The sequence below is a fragment of the Sus scrofa genome, chromosome 17, assembly GCF_000003025.6.
Source record: "Sus scrofa isolate TJ Tabasco breed Duroc chromosome 17, Sscrofa11.1, whole genome shotgun sequence".
NCBI classification, from domain to species: domain Eukaryota; kingdom Metazoa; phylum Chordata; class Mammalia; order Artiodactyla; family Suidae; genus Sus; species Sus scrofa.
The window spans coordinates 33,357,266-33,371,939 of NC_010459.5; the positions used below are offsets into that span (position 1 = coordinate 33,357,266).

Here is a 14,674-nt window from a genome sequence, read left to right on the forward strand (position 1 = left end):
TTGACTGGAATTACATTGAATCTATAAATCAATGTGGGAAGAATTGCCATCTTAATATTGAATTTTCTGACCTATAAACAAATATAGTCGTCTCATTATTCCCAGTTCTTATAGTCTATACAATCTTCATGAACACTGAATTAGTGAACACTGAGCCATCACTCCTAGGGGAAATATAGGGTTAGGTTCTTTTAAGTTAAGTGATCAATAAATAAACTTGTTTTTTGTGTGTTTCTGTTTAAAGGCACTTTTTGTTACATTTACTGTTGATTAGCATTGAATTCACAGCCAACAGCATTATAACTCAGGTGTGAATGAAGTTTTCTTAACCCTCAAGTGTTGGAAATAAGGCATGTCCCAGACTTCTTGCATGAAGGAGCACGGCAGCACTATGCTTGGGGGTCACTTAAAAATCACCAACATGGAGTTCCCGTCGTGGCTCAGTGGTTAACGAATCTGATTAGGAACCATGAGGTTGCGGGTTCGGTCCCTGGCCTTGCTCCGTGGGTTAAGGATCCGGCGTTGCTGTGAGCTGTGGTGTGGGTCGCAGATGCGGCTTGGATCCCATGTTGCTGTGGCTGTGGTGTAGGCCGGAGGCTACAGCTCCGATTAGACCCCTAGCCTGGGACCCTCCCTCCATATGCCGCAGGAGCAGCCCTAGAAAAGGCAAAAAGACCAAAAAAAAAAAAAAAAAAAAAAAAAAATCACCAACAAACAGTACAAATGTGAAGAGCATCGCATTAAGCAGACTTGGAAAAGGACGCTTCCTGAGAGTCTGAAAGGAGAAGGAAGAGCATCACCTTGCTGACCTGTGCTGGGAACAGTGCCATTGTGCTGCCCTGGGCAGCCTGTGAATCTTGGGGTCATGAATGAACATTAGAGAGTATGTGAATTCACAAATGAGGAATCTACAAATAGTGAAAATCAACTACTATCTCACGATTTTGTATGTTTTCTGTAATTTCTCTCAGTTTTATAGTTTTCAGTGTACAAGTCTTTCGTATCTGGCATCGCTAAGTAATTCATGTTTTTTTTATGACATTGTAAATGGTTTTTTTTTTTTTTGTATTTCGATTCCTGATTATTCGTTGCTAGCATAGAGAAATACAATTGACTGTTGTATATTGATCTTGTAGCCTGAACCTTGCGAAACTCAACAAATTCTAGTAGCATTTTTTTTTAGATGCCACTGGATTTTTCTACATAAATTACATGTGCTAATCAAGACAGCTTTACTTCTTTCTAATCTCATACTTTTTATTTTTTATTTTTTTTTAGTTTATGGCATAGGGAAGTTCCTGGGCTAGGGGTTGAATTGCAGCTGCAGCTGCTGGCCTACACCACAGCCACAGCAACACCAGACCTGAGCCCCGTCTATACCCTACACCATGGCTCATGGCAACGAGGGGTCCTTTAACCCACTGAGCAAGGCCAGGGCTTGATCCCTCATTCTCATGGATGATAATTGGGTTAAGAGCCACAATGGGAACTCCCATAATTACATACTTTATTTTCTTTAGGGCCGCACCAACAGCATGTAGAAGTTCCTAGTCTATGGGTTGAATTGTAGCTGTGGCCGCCAGCCTACACCACAGCCACAGCAGCGCTGCATCCGAGCCGCATCTGCGACCTACACCACAGCTCATGGCAATGCTGGATCTCTAACTCACTGAGCAAGGCCAGGGATCAAACCCGTGTCCTCATGGATACTAGTTGGGTTTGTTACCAGTGAGTCATGATGGGAACTCCCATACGTTTTTATTTTTATTTTTTTAAGCCCACACCTGTGGCATATGGAAGTTCCCAGGTTAAGGGTGGAACTGGAGCTGCAGCCATGGCAACACCAGATCCTTAACCCACCTAGTGAGGCCAGGGATCAAATCTGCATCCTCACAGAGACAACGTTGGGTTCTTGACCCACTGAGCCACAGCGGGACCTCCTAATCTCATTCTTTTTCTTTCTTTCGTTCTATTTCTTGCCTCTTTGCACTGGCTAGAAACTCCAGCACAATGCTGAAGGGTAAGAGTGGACAGCCCTTCTTGTTCCTGATCTTAGGGGGAAAGCATTCAGTCTTTCACCGTTAAGTTTGACGTCAGTGGTAGTTGTTTCATAAATGCCCGAGGAAGGACAAACTTGGCAACGGTTTAGACCTTGTTGGAAAAGGTATGGTGCAGCCCCCAGAGAGCAGAGCAGTCGGAGGATTTAGCCAGGCTGCAGCTGGTCTGGAATTTCTGGGAAAGCAATAGGCAACCCTCCAGGGTATATAAGTGTAGGGGCAGCAAGCCTTTAGCAAACAGTGTCCTGGGCAGTGGGAGCCTGGGTGCAATTGGGACAGGTGATCTTCAGACCATCTGGGCCACACACAGGCTTGCAGAAGGGGCCCTACTGGGTATGTGAGACTCTCCAGGCCACAGGCAGCTGTGTGCAGGCCATGGAGAGGCTGCGGCTTCAAGAATGTTGTGGAGTTGGTGTGTCTCATTATCTGACTGACTTCACCTAGTATGATAATTCCTAGGTCCATCCATATTGTTACAAATGCTGTTATTTCTGTCCTTTCAGTGGCTGAATAAAGGTCCACTGTGTATATGTTCCAACATCAAATGCTATCACCGACATGTGGAATCTAAAAAAAGGACACAATGAACTTTTTGCAGAACAGATACTGACTCACAGACTTTGCAAAACTTATGGTTTCCAAAGGAGGCAGGTTGGGGGGGTGGTGCGGTGCACTGAGGCATGGACATGCTGTAAAATTTGGTTGAGATGATTGTTGTACACCTATAAATGTAATAATATTCATTAACTATTAAAAAAATAAAAAGAATACTGTGGAGGAGTTCCCGCTGTGGCTGAGCAGTTAACGAAACTGACTAGCATCCATGAGGACACGGGTTTGATCCCTAGCCCTGCTCAGTGGGTTAAGCATCCGGTGTTGCCGTGAGCTGTGGTGTAGGTTGCAGACAGCTCGGGTCTGGCGTTGCTGTCCCTGTGGTGCAGGCCGGCAGCTACAGTTCTGATTGGACCCCTAGCCTGGGAACCTCCATATGCCACAGGTGTGGCCCTAAAAAGATAAAAAGACAAAAAAAAAAAAAAAAAAAAAAAAGAGTGCCATGGAAAGGTTATCACTGGGTGGAAGCTGCAAAGTCTCAGGCAGATGGCAAGTTCTGTGCCCTTGGCTTGGATAGGGATCCACCGCAGGTCTCCAGCCCCAAGCTGGAATTTGCAGGGAGCTGTTTCCTCCCACCATGGCCCTCTGGAATCTCCTCCTCAGAGGTTAAAATCATGCTTTTTTTAAAGGAGAAATGCTTAGAGGAATTCTGTTGCTTATCACAGAGCACATATTGAAGGAATATTTAGAACTGAGAGGTGATAGATGAATAACCGACACAGGCGGGCAGGACTCACTGCTGTAACCACGTTCCAGAGGTGGCTGGGGAGGGCGTGCGAGGGTCTCAGGAAGAGGCCGTGTCTGTGTCTATGCGTGGAGGAGGGGAAGGGGTCAGAGAAACTGTCCTGAGAGCAGAGAGAATGGGCTGGGCAGTGGGGCGAGGGCGACTGACCCAGCTCTGCAGGCATCCACGGCTAATCACCTTTTGTTCCCAGATTACTGCTCATCTGATGACCCAGGACAACAAAGGACTATTTTCTGTGCTGGAATTGGGTGGCCTCCTCCCCCGGGGTCCCGTCCATCCGTCCACAGGCCTGGCTGCCTGTCCAGAACTATGGGACACAGATGTGGACAGGCTGCCTCCTGCCAAGAGCCTGGGACCAACCCCAAGTCTCTGAGCCCCTTAGATCCATCCTGCCTGGACCGGTGTCCTCAGGGTACGTTCTCTGGCTGTCCCCTCCTGACTCCACACCTCTGCCTGGTCTCCTTCCGGACTGTCAGCTGGTGCACAGGTGGGAGTGCAGGAACATCCCTGGGGTGAGGGAATCGGGTCCAGATGTAGTTCGTCTTTGGCTCTGCAGTGCCCAGCAGAGTGGGTGCTCAGTGAACACGCAAGGCAGCGGAGGAAAGCAGAATAGGTGTCAGGAGCAATGCGAGTCTTCTAGAGAGAGCAGAGGTTTTTGCAGGGTTCAAAGCACTTTACTTGCATTAATTCATTCAGTTCTCAGAATAATTGTGTGATGGTATTTATCATCTTCTCCATCTTAGAAGTGAAGACAACAAAGCCCGGGAGGTCTTCTTGTGCCTCAGTGTCCGTGAGGAAGTGGGTTCGATCCCTGGCCTCGCTCAGTGGGTGAAGGGTCTGGTGTTGCTGCAAGCTGGGTGTAGGTTGCAGATGCAGCTGGGATCCGATGTTGCTATGGCTGTGGTGTAGACTGCAGCTGCAGCTGCAGCTCTGATTTGACCCCTAGCTGGAAACTTCATAATGAAGCCCAGAGAGGTTAAGCAAACTGCCTGGGATCACACAGGAAGTGGCAGGCCTGGGACTCTAACCCTGGCACTGTATTTCAGACCCCACTCTCTTAGTCCCCAAAGAATACTGCCTTTTCATCCACCTTTTGTCTGTCCCCAGCCCCAGAAGAGGGCTGACACCTAGACGGCACTCGATACATATGTATTGAGCATCAGGGAGCTTCCCTGCTATCGCCCCACAGATGGTCACTGTCCCCATTCTGAATTAGGTGCCCTGGATCCCCTCTGGCTAATCTGGTTATTTCTTTTCTTTTTGAACTCATGTCTGCAAGTACAATTTTTTTTTTTTTTTTTTTTTTTTTTTTGCATTTTAGGTGGGGCTATACCCATGGCACATGGAAGTTCCCAGGCTAGGGGTTGAATTGGAGCTGCAGCTGCTGGTCTACACCACAGGTACACAGGATCCAAGCTGTGTCAGCCAACTTACACCCACAGCTCACAGCAACACTGGATCCTTAATCCACTGAGTGAGGCCAGGGATCGAACCAGCATCCTCATGGATACTAGTTGGGTTTGTTACCGCTGAGCCACAGTGGGAACTCCCTGCAACTACTATTAATAATGGGAATCCCTAACCTTTATTAGAATGAGCTGGAGGCACAGTCACTCCTTGTCTCCCCAACATCCAGTCTCCCCTCAATCTTAGGTAGAGGCCACTGCCCCTTTGGTGTCCCCTTCGGCACCATATGTGGCCCCGTGCTAAGTTCTAGCCAGTGAGATGTAAGTGGAAGGCTGATGGGGGACTTCAGGGAAGGCTCCGTCAAAACGGGGGTGGGGGGCACGCTCTCTTCCCCCCTCCCCCTTTGCTATTGCCTGAGATGAGAAAACGCCTGGAATTCCAGCAGGCTTCCTAGACGGGGAGGTGAACTTAAAGATGGAAGCCACATGCTGAAGATGTTGCCACAGGAAGCCAGAAGGAGATGGACCCCCCGATGATGTCGTGTAATGTGCATCCTAGCCCTGGATTGACGCCTTGCACTTTTGTGTGAGAGAGAAACCAGCTTCCCTCGTTTCAGCTGCTCCTATTTGGGGGTCTCTTTTCAGGCAGCTGCACCGATCCTCACAGACACAGGTGCAGTTATGACCCCATTTTACCTCTGAGGAAACTGAGTCCTTAAAGAAGTAGAGCAGGTTGGTTGGGACCCAGGCCGTGTCGCGGCAGGCTTGTGTGCGGTCTCGCTAAGGACAGGTGCCTCCCAGCAGAAGGCTAATTGCTCATCGCGCTGGGTAAACAGTAGCTGGAGGGCGGCTGGGCTCTGCCAACGTGGGAACCAGGAGTGAGAGGGTTTTGGCCGTGGCCTTGGCCTGCTGGCTGGGGCCCTGCTCTCTGTTCTCACCGCATTCGAGTTGTCTGAATTGGGGCCCTGCAGAATTTTGGCAGGGGACCCAGACCCCGGTTATTAAATTCCTTCTATTCCGATCTGCCCTCAAGGAACAGCAGACCAAGCAGAGGCAATTACTGGAGGCTTTTGTAAGAGGGTCGTGATTCTAGCCCCATGCGGAACAGGATGGGGCGGCTCAAGTCCCCTGACTGGGGAAGGATCTGAGAACTGCGAGAATGAATGGTCTTGTTTAGCATCTCCCAAAGTGGGCTTCATAGCATTTCCCCGGAGCACTAGTGTCAGGAGGTGTTAATAGGTGTTCAGTGTAGAAGCACTGGTGACTGATGATTCATGACGTTTGAGAAATAGGACTCATTACAGGACTTCTCAGAGCTTTAATTACGCATTGGGACCTGGAGAGAATGAAACATGCAGCCTTTCTCGAATAGTACCTGAACTTTGTTTTTTGTTTTGTTTTTGTTTGTTTATTTCTGGTCTCTTTGGGGCCTCACTGGCAGCACATGGAGGTTCCCAGGCTAGCGGTCTAGTTGGAGCTGTAGCCGTCGGCCTACGCCACAGCCACAGCGATGCGGGATCCGAGCTGCATCTATGATCTACACCACAGCTCACGGCAATGCCGGATCCTTAACCCACTGAGCGAGGCCAGGGATCAAACCCGCAACCTCATGGTTCCTAGTTGGATTCGTTAACCACTGAGCCACGAGGGGAACTCCCAGTACTTGAACTTTGAGCACCCCTTGCCTTTTTTGAGCACCTTAAAGGATGATTTTCCACTTAAAACAGTATTATAAAGATACCATTTACGGCTAATTTGCTGCATTGCATGTCAGGCACTAAATAATGGAATATATATGCACTATCATCAATTCTCAGAAAAATCTATGAAGTGGGTAATGGTGTTATTGCCATTTCACAGAGGAAACGGAGGCTCCGAGAGTACCAGGCCATGGTGGCAAGACCGTTAAGTGGCAAAGGAGTGAGCCCAGCCTCTCTAACTCTAGACTCCACCATACTATTTGGCCCAGAGCTGAGAGAGAATTTGCCACATCCCACAGCTGGTAGGAGGCCATGCAGGATCTGGATTCAGGTTTCTTGACTCCCGTTCCAACTGTTTTTCATACTCTGCTGCTTCTAGATTCACGGAAATATGTCAGATGGTGGGTGACGGGTGTCTCTTTCCACTGCCCTTCCCTCCCGGACACCCAGGGCTGTGGCCAATAGGCCAGCAAGAGATGCAGCAGCGCCTCTGGGCCTGCTTCCTGCTCCATCACCGACGTGCTGCATGATCTCATTCTCTGCTATGGACCCAACAACACAGGCCTGGGGACATAGCCCCATCCTGGCTGTGCGCCATGGGCCCAGCTCTCGAATGTTCTGGGTGTGTGGTTCTAACATTTTCAAACGGCTGAAGGAAAATTCTATTTCTTGACACTCTAGTGCAAATTCTATGAAATCCAAATTTCAGTGTCCATAACTAAAATCTAGCTGGCTCACGGCCACACTCAGCCGCTCACACGCTGTATGGGGCTGCTCGTGTGGGAAAACGGCAGAGCTGAGGGGCAGCGGCAGGGGCCACGGCCCACCCAGAGTCAAGTGCTGGCTTTCTGGTCCTTGACTGAAAAAGTTGGCTCATCCTTCTTCCTGATAAAAGAAATTGGAACCCAATAGTATCATCATCCACATGGGGTGATTCCTTCTCAAGTAGTGGGTTTCACTCCTTCTCAGAGGTTGGCGGGAATGAAATGGACTGTGAATTAACCGCAGGGATGGAGGGGGCGGCAGGCAGAGTGGGCCAGCTCGGGAGCCCTGGTTCATGTCCTGGGACTGCCCTCTACCCTGTAGGCTCCTGGGCAAGGTCCTCCCACTGTTCCTTGTCACCCATGCCCAGACTCGACACCTGAGCCCCTCAAAGTCGCTTCATTTCTGATCCCTGCCCTAGCTAACCCCCAGGGCCCAGGATACAGGGAAGAGGAAAAGCCCTGGAGTGGCCGCCATGGATGTGGCACGAAATCCTTCAGTCCTGCCAACCACCACGCGAAGTGGGTATTTATCACTTTGCAGATGGGAAAAATGAAGTCAGAAAGGCAATCTGCCTCAAAGTCAAGGAACCAACAGACAGCAGAGCCTGTCTTGTGTCCTCTGAAGCCTACGCCCCACGCCTGCTGGAGCAGTGACTGGATCTGAAACCACCTTAGCAGTACTGTGGTGTAGACATCTGTGACACCCACTAGGATGACAAGAAAGACAGTGACGAGTGTGGACAAGGATGCGGAAAAAGTGAAACCCTTGCTCACGGCTGGTGTGCCCTCTTTGGAAAACAATTTGGTAGGTCCTCAATAATTATGCTGTTACCATATGACCCAGCCATCCTACTTCCAGATATGTATGTGCCCAAGGGCATTAAAAACAGAGGCCACATAAAAGCTTGTATGTCAATATTCACAGTAGCAACAGCCCCCAAATGGAGAGTCCACAAGTCCATCAACTGGTGAGTGGAGATACAATGGGGCACTACCACATGATGGAATACTATTCAGCAATAAAAAGGAACAGAGCACTCATAGATGCTAACAACATGGATGAGCTTTGGAAACATTAGAGATAAAAGAAGCCAGACAGAAACTTTTGTGTCACATACTGCATGATTCCATTTATCTGGAATGTCCAGAACTGGCAAATCCATAGAGACAAAGGCAGATCAATGGTCACCTAGCACGGGTGGGGCTGGGGAGGTGTATTTGGGAGGGGATGACTGCAAATGAGCCTGTGTTTTTTTTTTTTCGAGGTGATAAAAATATTCTGGAATTAGATAGTGGTGATGGTTGCCCAACTCTGAATATACTAAAAACCACTCATGTGTACACTTCAAAGGAGTGAAATTATCTCAGCAGTTATTAAGAAGAAACATACTTGTGGGTTGTTCTCCAAGCTTGAGGCTAGTGCCTGGGCTAAGCACGCAAGTACCCTTTGCCAGAAGCTTCATCCTCAGCGGCCACTGGATACCAAAGTCTGGCCTGGAATGCAGCTCGCTGGCTCTCAGATTAGGCAGGAAGCCTGTCTTATCTTTTCCTCTGAATCTACATTCCAAAGTCCTGACTCTGTCCTGCTGCAGCTCTGTTCCTCCTGGGCTCCCCACGTCTCCTCAGGAGCCCAGGTTGGTGGGTTCCATGTCAAACACCAACTGTCCAGTTTTAGGCTTGGCAGAGGCTGTGCAGCGCCAGGAGTCAGGGCTTGGCGTGCAGCAGGTGCCTGGTGAATGCCAAACCTGTCTCTTTGGGAAAAGAAAACTACAGAACCATTCGTTGAGAGCCCACTAGGTGCTGGGCCCAATACTAGGTTCTTACTGAAACCTCAGGTGCTCTGAAGGTAGCTACCACTGCCTGCACTGTACACGAGGACAGGGACGTGCAGTGAGGCTGAATCTCCCCTCCCAGCCGCCACGTGACACGTGGCTTCCCCTGGTGCACCAAGCATGCACCCAGCAGTTTGGATTCCTCTGAGCTTTGGTTTTGTCATCAGCAGAGGGGCACATACCACACAAACCACTGGAGGTAACAGAAGCACATGGCTTTTAAGAAATGCCGGTCCTCTCTCCTCATGGAATCAGGCAGATCAAGATGAGCTATATATAGGAGTTCCTGTTGTGGTGCAGCGGAGATGAATCTGACTAGGAACCATGAGGTTGCGGGTTCAATCCCTGGCCTCGCTCAGTGGGTTAAGGATCCGGTGTTGCTGTGGCTGTGGTGTAGGCCAGCAGCTACAGCTTCAATTAGACCCCTAGCCTGGGAACCTCCATATGCCGCGGGTGCGGCCCTGAAAAAAGGACAAAAGAAAAAAAAAGCAAAAAAAAAAAAAAGATGGGCTATATATATATATATATATGCCCTTTCTCCCTCCCCCAGGCCGACCACTGCTCTCTGGAAGCAGGTGCTACCTCTTCAGCCCAGCCCCACCCTGCTCCTCTGAGAGCCCACCTCACTGCCGAGCTTTTTTCAAAAACATCCCCTTCCCCCTGCTGCTGTGGTTTGGAAAGTCCTCTCATCTCTACATTAAAAATCCTTGAGGGCGGAACTTGCGGAAACACAGAGCTGGGGCCGAAAGGAGGGGCTGGCAGAGCTGGCTGGGCCCCAGACTCTGGGGTGCACAGACCAGGCCTGGGGGGGCTTCCGGCCCCAGGTGTGGAGTGCGAGGACCACTCAAGGCCACAGGGCATCTTCTCATCCAAGGCCCGGCGTCCTCGTCTCCTGCTGCTCCTCCACCAGGACCCGAACATGGGAGGCGACAAAAGCACAAAGTACGCTTTTTCAAATCACATATGGCTTCTTTGACCCCATCAAATAACTTTATTCACACAAACGTCCCTTAATTTACAAAGCCTCAGTCATTCATACACATTAGGGGGATCCACAGTGTTCAAGGAACTTAAATATAATGTTATCATACCAACCCAAGTAAACCAAGTACAAAAAATATTCATATATAAAGTTGTTCACACGTAGGTCCTAGATTACCAGCTTCTGTGCAAAAAAAGAAAATAAAGAAAAATAGATTTATTAACTAGTCTTTGAAACTAACCTTGTGTCTGGGTTAAAACCTCCCTCACACCCAAGTTGGCCCCACGCGAATGTCAATCATTGCAACACACTCCCCTGCGCTGACTGAAAGAAGCGCCTGGAGCACAGCACGATTTTTTACATGTCCCCAAGTAAACTCCCTTCCTCCTGAGGCCTCTCAGGGAAGACCATGACCCCTGCAGTCTTCGGGGGCTCTGATGGCAGTGGAATCATCCCTTGGCTGTGGATCATGACATCAGCCAACCTCACGGCACACTCCTGGCTCCCCCTCTGCAGACAGGAGCCCCTGCCATCCACGCCTGGCAGGGCAGGATCAGAGATGGCCTGCACTGTCCCAAAAGCTGTGCCTCAGCCCCGAGCCGGGGGCCCGGGGAGCGGAGCAGGGCAAGCTTGGCAGCTCCCAGGTCACCAGGTCCAAGGAGACTCCAGCAACTGGGCTGCCAGACAGGCCCAGGTTGGGGAAAGGAGTAAGAACCCAAGAGCCCCACTTAGAGGCCGAGCCCTCAAGGTGGGCATGGAGGGAGCGGCAGGTGAGGGGCAGAGGTGAGCAGCACCCTCGGGGGGCAGGGCGGGGAGCCCAGGTGCGGAGCAAGGCAGGGTGGAGAGCTAAGGGGTGGAGGCCCTGCTCCCACCTCCCCAAGCTTCCTAGACACCCCAGGCTGAACCCAGGTAGCCATCCAAGAAAGATCTGTCTTCTACAAAGGTCGACAGCCAACAGCAGAACAAGAAAGAAGAGGTCCACGATGCCTGCTTTTTTCCTTTTCTTAGAAAAAGATTCAAGCCAAAAAAATTATCTTATTGCTCCAACACTGGTTTTCTAGGCATAACCGATATGTTAAGGAGAATCTTGGAGGGAGGGAGGGAGGCGGGGAATGTCCAGGGCCAAGAAGGCTGCGAGGAAGGAAGGTGGCGAGTGGTCTTAGCACCGCGGGGTCGGGGGCAGAGGGGGTGCAGGGCCCGTGCCCCCCCGCCTTCATTCGCTCTGGGGTCACCACCGGCAGTGCCACAAAGGAGGCCAGGGTCAAATCTCTACCCAGTGCTGGGCACGCTTCTCCTCCAGCTGTAAACAGGGTATTTCTTAAGTAAACATTGAACGTGCTCCCTCAGGAAGGCAGCCAGGGGCTGTGGACCACCTCTTGGTGAGGGGAAAGGGTTCCCCACCTTTCCCCGGGGACTCTGCGATGAGAAGAGGCCAAGGCCTGTGACCTTAGTCGCGGTGCCCAGGAGGGGGTCAGATGGATCCGGTCTCGCGGGGAGAGGCTGTGCATCCTCCTGGCTGGAGGTAAGAGGTGGGGACCCGCTGGGTGGGAGGAGGCAGGGCCTACCTGTCTGAAGCACACCTGTCCCCAGTGGGAGCTGCCCCCAGTGCCCTGTGGTGGGGAGTCACCTGCCTGGCTACAACTCTCTGCAAGGGGTGGGGGGACATCCTCCCGCGGGGCTGTGAGTGGGAGTGAGAGTTTAAGGGACCGATGGACGCAGACAGGGAGAGAGAAGCCACGCGCTTCCAAAGGAGCCGGGCGGCTGGCCGGGGAGGGCCGTGGCATAAGGCACTAGTACGATCCGTCTTGCTGATACCTCCCTGAGGGGGACGCGAAGCTCAGGTCCACAGGGCTGAGGCCCAGCTCCTCCCTCCAACAGCCTATCCTTTTCACAGGTCCAAGGGAAGAGACCAACTGACTTCTAGTTTAAAGGGTGGGAACTCCTAGGACTTGAACAGGACGAGCCAACTTGGTGGCGCTGAGATGACGCGCCCAGGAACGGCTGCCAGGCCCGAGCCCCGGGTGGAGACGGGGAAGAGGCAGGAAGAGGTGAGGAGGCTGAGCCCCAGAGGGAAGAGGTGAAGGGTGGCCGGGGGAGGGGACAGCTGCCTGGCCCAACCCAGGCTAGTCCGCCGACTGGGCAGAGCCGGCCTGGACGGTTGGGCTGACTTTCACCTGGCCGCCCCGGCTGGATGAAACAGAGAGCAGGGGAGGGAGACGAGACAGGCACTTGGGGTTACAAGCCGGGCCTCAGGAGCTCGGGAAGGTCTTGCCACCAAGCAAGGAAGGGCTGGGGGTCCTGCGAGACAAGGGTGCGTGGAGGCTGGCCACGCCGACCAAGGCCACCCGCCTTCCCTGTGACCCACAGCTCTGAGACCTCGCTCAGTCAGAGCTAAGAGACCCGGCGAGGGTGGGAGGGAACGAGAAGCAAAAGGTAAATAAGCTGTTAGACTTGAACCCTCACTAGGACCTCAGCGCGAGGGCTTCGGCCAGGGGGAGGTGGGGGTGCCGAGTGGGGACTGGGTTCGGGCGCTCATGTACAGAGAGGGCTGCCCTGCAGAGAAGGAGCGCCCGCAGCCAGGGGATGCTGCCCTCCCAGCTGCGGCGCGGAGCACACTCAGGTCCTGCTAACCACGGCCTGCAGTCTGTCTGCCCAGGAGGAAGCAGCCTTGGCATCTGAGGGGCTCGAGAAAAGGCGGAAAGCACATACTGCTGAGCCTGCAGGTCTGGGCTGATGCTGGGCTGGTCCCTCCCCAGCCTCTAGCGCCCAAGGGCTGCGGCTTTGCAGGGAAGCCCCCTTGGACACACACCAACTTAAATGCCTTCCAACACCTTCCCTAAGCATCCTAGGCTGGTTTAGAGAAAACGAAAAACACAAACACAAAACAAGAATTCCTTTTCCTTCCCTGCTTGGCCGTAATGGATGAGATGCCTCTGGAGCACCCAAAGGGGCTTCCAGGTGAGGGGGGACGCAGGCACAGCTCCCCTTCTCCTCGCAAGAGGACACCCCGCTTCAGAAGCCCAGGAGTAGGGAGGCAGCAAGGGTGCAGATGGAAAGCGGAACAAAGACGGTGGTGGTGGGGCTGAGGGGTCACGTCTGGCGAGCCCACAGGTGCCCAGTGGCCGCGTCTACCGTCAGCTTCCTGCACGCGGCAGGTCTGCCCTTTCCCATCAGACACGTTTCCACTGAGGCTGGGAGATGATACCCAACACTGTCACCATCTACCTGTGACACCCTTGGGCCTGGCACACGGGGCACACCCTCCTGGGAGGAGAGACAGTGGCAGCCAGTTCAGGACACCCTGTTCTTATGCCAACATGACAACTGCATCTCGGGCTCAGGTGGTCTCCGGCAACCCGGACATCAGGTGGGCACATCTGGGAAGACGACGATCCAGGAGGCAGTAGGTGATGGGTGCTAACCTCACAGGAGTGACAGATGCTGGCCGAAGACCCAGCTGTGTCCCGGGCAGAGGGTTTGGCACGACCGTTTTTCCTGGGGACCCTCCTCTGGGAGGAAGATCACTAACAGAAAGGTAGGCTTGTAGAGCTGGGGTGGGCGGGCCGCTCGGCCTCCAGGAAGGACGAGACAGTCACCGTCTGCCCCCCTCCCGGAACTCCCGGTTATTACAAGGGCAGTGGCAAGAACGGATTCCCACCACTGTAAGTCCTGGTGTGGCCTGGGGCTTCCAATGGCTGAAAGAACAAACCCGAAATGTGGATCTTCTTCCTTGTGTTCTCGGGGCCCAGCCCTGGTCTTTCCCTTCCAAGTGGTTCTTGGCTCTGAGCATCACCAAGGCCCAAGGGCCAGCCAGGAGCAGCCCACCAGGGGTCCAGCAGTTCCTGCCTCTGGTGGGGAGATGCACGGAGGCCTCCTGGCTTTATACCCCCGATTCCAGGAGAAATCCCCACGTTCTCCTTGGAGGGGCAGGCCTTCTCTGGGGAAGTGGGGTGTTACACTAAGAGCTCGCATAAGAGAAAGGCGGGGAAAACAAAGGACAAAACCAAAAGAGCTCCCTAACCCCTTATACAAATTAAAAATGAAATTTATACATATGCTTTGTCCATATTGAATTCTTTAAAGAAACTGGTGCCTGTCCACAGCATGGCTTTCTGCTCTTCTGAAGTCTTAATCATTTAAATTAAGAAAAAAAAAAAAAAAAAAAAAAAAAAGGAAAAGACCAAGATGACAAAAAAAAAGCAAAACTAAAAGGAGGGGGAAACCCAAACAAAAGCTTCACATTGCTGGAGATCCAGCTGTTGGGAGATCGCCAACCGGCCAAGCCACCACCTGTACCCTCTGCTGTCCTCTGTGCGAGACGTGATGAGACTGTGGGTCCGAGGATCAACCTGAAAGAGAAGGCGGGGAGAGTGGACAGGGGGGTCAGTGGGTGTGGGGCACCTCCAAGTTTCAGAAGCCCCACCAGGTGCCAGCACGCAACCCAGAAGGACTCAGGGACCTGTGCTGGGGGCTGGGGAGGAGGCTCCTAAACACCCCACATGGGGTGAATCCGGCCTCACTACAACCACCGTGCCAGATACACACTATTCTCCTTTCTCAGTGCTGCGCCTGAGGT

At 52.2% G+C, this 14,674-nt stretch overlaps 1 protein-coding gene across 3 annotated transcripts in view; it reads right to left on the reverse strand.

The window, feature by feature from the left end:
* STK35 (serine/threonine kinase 35) overlaps positions 1-14,674 on the reverse strand; it is an 80,604-nt gene that overhangs the window by 24,541 nt on the left and 41,389 nt on the right. The window contains exon 4 of one of the 3 annotated variants that reach the window (XM_005672793.3): positions 10,065-14,447. The exons of the other annotated variants lie outside the window; for them this stretch is intronic. The gene's annotated coding sequence lies outside the window, so the exon portion shown is untranslated. Of the gene's footprint in view, positions 1-10,064; positions 14,448-14,674 lie in introns of those variants that run through there. 3 annotated transcript variants of the gene reach the window in all.